Here is a 6,205-nt window from a genome sequence, read left to right as displayed (position 1 = left end):
TTTTGATGACATTGTATTAGACTCCTTGCATGCTCCTCCTAGGTGAGATTCCTTCTTAAACCAAGTCATTCTCAAATTGAGCCCCCTCACACCTCTCTCATTCATTCATTCATTCATTTCAAAAACAATGTTGGGATCTTTGGACCACATTAGGCCAAACATCATAAAAACTGAAAAGACGAAAGTAGGATTTTTATAGAATATTATTAGAAAAAGCACAAGACAGGGATATTTGCAGTGTTTTAGAAAGTTGTAAGAGAAGCACTGGAGGCTCACATGGACAGCTATGAAGATCATGTGAATTCACTTTATAGTTATTATAAGATTTGATCCCAATTAGTGAATGAACTTAGACATTAGTCCTACATATGACTGAAAGGTGTATAGGTGGGGGTGGGGGGGGGGGAGGGGCGGTGGCATGGGCGGTTTGGAGGCACATGGTGGGGAAGAATAAGCTTCATATGTATGAGCTCTGGATGTTGGTGCGAGTTGGCCAATTTGAAAACAATGTGGTGGTTCCAGGGAATCATATGATCACATCATAGCCAGCATGGCATATCTAAACACTTGTCAATGTCTTGATGATTCCTTTCACTATTATGTCATCTCAGCCATCTATTTTAGAAGACCAGTGGTGATGTCTGATCAAACTTTGAATTCTTTTAACAGTTTCAAACTCTTGATTATGCTGTGAATTAGTCCATCCTAGTCTCATAATTACCTCATTGTTCTCAAGCGTAATCCTCAATCGTTGAACATAAGGATGAAGTTCTTTGTGTGTGTGTGTGTGTGTGTGTGTGTGAGAGAGAGAGAGAGAGAGAGAGGTCCCATCGAACTCAAAGGATGGAACCATGTTGTTGCAAGTTTAAAAGGTGAAAAGGAGAAGTTCTATAAATCATAAAAAGAAGCAAGATTTATATTTAGATGCCACAACAATTAGAAGATTCTGGATTTTGGCAAAGCAAAGTAGTGTTTTCTTGAAACCCTAAAAGATATCATGTTTCAAATTCACACAAAAGAAGGGTGTTCCTTATAGAGGGAGAGAATATGTTTGGAAACACGATTCAGATTACTAAAAATTGAATTCCAAGATGCCCCCTTTAACGCTTTCCAGCAGAGTGCATTCTTAACTAGTAGTAGGGAAGGTGACTATCAACAAAATTCTGTATTTTCTGACCGTCAAAAAGTCTAATTTCCTACCAGAAATCTTCGTAACAGTTCTTGACCTTCGGCGCAACAGTACAGTAATGGTGATCACGAACAGGTCCAATCAGTTATAAAATATGCTTTAAACTAATGGTGGTGCATTTTTTAATAAGGAAATGATGCATTATGAGTCTATGACTAAGCAGGAAACAATGCATTGAGACGAGTGATGACGAATTTGCTTTGCTTTTTCATAATAGGTTGGTTGATAAATAATCAACATTTGGGCATATTCGGCGAATGCCTAATGATGCTCCGGTTAGAAGGATGGAGAAATGGGAAAATATATTAGCTAAAAGAGGTCGGGGTAGGCCTAAGAAGACTTGGATGGAGATGATAAGAAAGGATATGAATGCTTTGAACCTCACCGAGGACATGACATTGGATAGAAATGATTGGAGGAGAAGGATTCACGTGGAGGACCCAAAATGATTTTCTTTTTGGTTCATATCGCCGACCCCAATTGTTTGGGATGAAGGCGTTGTTGTTGTTGTTGTTTGGTCTTATCAACAGCCTTATGCTGACAAATATTAACCCTAGCCTCCGCTTTGATAGATGAAGATAAGATACCCATTGCTATCAAAAATGACACAATAGCTATCAAGAACATGAAGAAACGTACACGCTGTCAAGCTCTTGAGAAATTTAAAGGTTTGCAAACAAAACAACTTTTTTTTTTTTGAGAAAAAGAAAAAGAGTTCATAGTCTTTTCACATAGCAGCTCTTTTGGATGCTTGTTGCGACTTAATGAGATCCCAAAACTGAATGTGGATGCAATCCCACGCCAAGCTTCAATGGGATGTGCATCACTTAGTCGTTTGCTTTAGAAAAGATTAACAACAATGATAAGGAACCTACTTTGGGGGGGGGTGTTTGGATACATTGGAATTGGAATTACTGTGGAACTTTCTTTTCTAAGTTTGATGTTACACTGATGCAATTCCCTCACAATTGGGAACTCAAAAAATCACGCACGGTGTTTGAAACATCCACTGAGAAGGTAATACTCATCCAGATCTTAGGGCGCGTTTATATCATTCCAATGAAAAGAGAAAGGTCTTTCATGAGAAAGGGTTTCATGAGAAAGGGCATGTATTTCTAAAAAAATCTTGTCAGCTCAGCCCTTCCGTGAGAATGCTTTCATATAGGAGGAGGCATGAAAGTATTGGAACAAGAAAAATGATAGGTTGTGAGAAAAATTAGGATCGACTTGTTTGGGTATGACGTTTTTCTACCATGATGATTTGATGTTTATTTATTTAATTTTTACAGAGAAAGCTGGGGTTAGACAGACCCCTATCAGTTACACAACTATTTTACTTATGGTAGGAAAGGAATGCCAGCCCAGCAATTTTTCATGAAAATTGCATGAAACAAAACATGCCCTTAAGAAATGAAAGCGTCTCTCAAGAATGAGAGTTGGCACCGAACAGAGGAAGAACCCAGGTCCAGTAGTAGTGAAATAAGTGTCGTTAATTATTCAAGTCGTACCTGGTCCAAGTAGTTTGTGGACTTGAGTATGGTTTATGAAAATTCCTGTCAGATCCAGGTCCAAGCCTACTTTCAATTAAAATGTGCATTTTTTAATGTAGCATAAAAAAATAATATTTTCCAAGTTCTGGTTTATGCTGTCGATATTTTGGACGTGGGTATAGTTTTGCATATGCTAGGTTTGGCCGGACAAACCAGCAATCCAGGCTTGGATTTTGGTCTGGACCTGCCGATGTCAAGTGTAGTTCCGACTTGTTGACAGCGCGGGAGGAATCCAATAGAGAAAAAATTGAAAGAAACCCTCTTGTCTGTCCGACCTACCCATAGGTTAAGAAAAAAGGCACGAAAAGATTTAGCAATTATCTTCTCACTTTGAAGAAATCCAAAATAACAAATTGAATAGAATTGGAGAACGTATCTTATTTCACATTGTCATCTACCCCTTTGCCCCCAAACAAGTCAATCCTTGATTCTCTGTTGCTACGTCTCATCCAATTCTTACTTTTCAAAAAGATGGAAAAGGAACTGGCCAGTTCCTTTTGGTAAGGGAATCCCATATTGCCTCTTTTTCCAACCCTTCATATTGTGGGAGTAACTTCTGGTACACACATATACACAGAGAGAGCCCAAAGAAATACAACATTATCACTCATGAAGATCAACAAAATGTTGAACCCATGAACTGAACAAGAGCAAAAGCCAAAACAAATAAAAAAAAGCAGAAGAAAAAAAGAACATCAGACATACAAAACGGGCTCACGCAGGAGCCGCTGGATCAGAGGGTGGCAAAAGAGGGAGAGCGTGAGCAAGAAGGAGCGGGAGATCACTAAGATGCATACACAGGAACACATAAACATCCATCAAGATTTTATGCATCAGATTATGAATGTTAACCGAAATTTGACAGAAATGAGTATCATTGTACGCCATCCAAACATACCACCAAGAGATAAGCAACCACGTCCGCCAGATCAACCTCCACCTCGTGCTACACTTAATACAAACTGGGCCAAAGATTAGATCTAACGCAAAAGACTCCTCCTTAACAAACACTTTTGGATGCCTCCAGGTCTTGTTAAAGAGTTTCACAAATATTGGGCAAGACCAGAACAAGTGAAACATAGATTCTTTCGCATCCTGACAAAGCACACACCAACTCAAAAGCTGAAGGCCCCCACTTCTTTAAATTACTATAGGTTTGAATCCTATCATACAAAATTAACCAAGCCAGGACCAGAGAATGGGGAGAAGAGCCCTTAGCCCAAAGCACACTCTCAGTCAACCAATCAGCCCCCTGGGAGAGCAACAATCTATAGACTTTGGAGGTGAGAAACTCTCTGCTTGGCGCAAGCGTTCAATGCAACCACTGACCAAAATTTTCAGAGTCCTCCAAATGGTCTCTAAAGAAGGCTAAAGCCCTCAACAACGATTTACGCAAATGTGAGAACCCCAAACCCCAGGTTCTCAGGCGAACCAGGATAAAAGAAAAAGCCCCATATTTAGAAAGAAGCAAACGATCACAAGGGTTATCTGGTTGGTAGGCCAGTCAACATTGCTTGACGACAAGTACAATGCTCTGTAGTCTGGGTGCAAGAACACCTAAGTCAGTTATACGCCGAAGTAAGACCACCGAACGCCAACCAATCAAGTGACGCTTACCCTTGAGTTGACACCTAGACCATAGGAAACCTGTTAGCTGCTTTTCCACTCTCACAAGCATCACAAACAGACACAAAACATTTTGAAATAGTGGAAAAAACATGTCTGACTAAAGTCAGATGACTAACTATGGAGAGATAAGATGATTGCCATGATAGTAATTTGTGCTTCACTTTTTTAAGCGTTGGAGCCCATGCAGCAAAAGAGAGGCACTTCACTTGTAAAAGTAAGCCCATGTACATTATATACAACTCAAAAATAATGCAATTAAAAATCCTCTTCTCAGCTGCAAGCATAGTGGACTGAACATTGAACATAGTAAAAGAGCATTTGTTCTCATCCGGATTGAGAAATGAAGAACTGAAGGATAAACTTGAACCTAAGCATATGCTGAACATTTGCATGACAAAAAATGATCATATCATCAACATAAGTAAAAATATGACTTGGAAAGTCCGTAACCTGCAAATGATTAATGAATTATGATGCCGTATCTCGCTTAAGCAAGACCACAAGACCCTCAACAACCACATTGAACAACAAAGGCGAGAGAGGGCACCCTTGCCGCAGACCCCGCCCCACCTTGAATTGTCTCCACTAATACCATTGATATTTAACAAGGCCTGGACATTTGAGACCAGCTCCCACACCCAACCAGAAAAATGATGATCAATCCTAAAATTTGATAACATGTGAAATAAGAAGATCCAATGCACGAAATCAAAAGTTTTCTGAAAATCTAATTTAAGGACAAAATAAGGCCGACCGCTATGCTGCAAGGAATGAACAACCTCGGATGCCATGATGAACGAGTGTTGAACCGTCTTATTACAGATGAAGGCAAACTGAGAGTCTAAAAAATCTGGTGAGCCACCGATTTCAGCCTATTAACCAAAACCTTGGCAAACATTTGATAGAGAGCATTTATAACCGAGATCAGGCGAAACCGAGAAATATCAGTGGCCTCACCATCTTTTAAAATACGAGAAATAATAGCTAAATGAAAATGATAAGACGGTTTGGAGTTACGATAGAACTCGTCAAACATGCTCACCATGTTTGACTTAACACAGTCTCAAAAGATTCTGAAAAGTCAACATGAAACCCATCAATACTGGGTGCTTTCCAACCCAACAAATCCTTAATGGCCATAAAAATCTCATCTTCAGATAACCTCATTTACATAGATATGGCTTGATTATGTTGAATCAACCCAACTAGGACATTACCAATGACACCCTCTGCAGCAAACAAAACAGAATATAAAGCCTTAAAATATAGTGTGACTGTCGAATTAACGTGCTGATTGAGATATGAAACACCCCCAATAGAGATAGAAGTTATGACATTCTTTCTATGACGATGGGAAGCATATGAGTTAAAAAATTTAGTGTTGCCATCACCAGCCGCAAGCCATTTCACCATAGACCTCTGCTTCTAACGAATTTCCTCCTTGACCCTCCAATTTTTGAAGAGCATAGTTAACTTTAAGGATCTGGTTTGAAAACTGAAAAATTGCAAATTAGAGAGAGTTGGGGGAAGACATAGACTGATAAAATGCAGAAATTGCACAATCCCATGCAACCATTTGCTGAAATGTCTCCACATTACGACTATGAAGCCATGCCTTGCTATCCTTAGCTAGACGAGAAAGTTTTTTTTGAACCCGGAGAGCCGCTCAGCGTGAAAAAATCTGGCTTCTGGAGCCACAATTCTTCAAACGCAAAGCTTCTGGTGGATTTAAAACCATCCTCTCAATGAGTGATGATTTGCCTAAGGTCCAAGATTGAGAAAGAAAGCAATGCACACTTAACATCGGGAATGCGGTTTAGTAAATTAGGAGTGACAA

This window comes from Nuphar pumila, chromosome 10, assembly GCF_984573655.1.
Source record: "Nuphar pumila chromosome 10, dmNupPumi1.hap1.1, whole genome shotgun sequence".
Taxonomy (NCBI): domain Eukaryota; kingdom Viridiplantae; phylum Streptophyta; class Magnoliopsida; order Nymphaeales; family Nymphaeaceae; genus Nuphar; species Nuphar pumila.
This window is presented reverse-complemented; position numbering follows the sequence as displayed.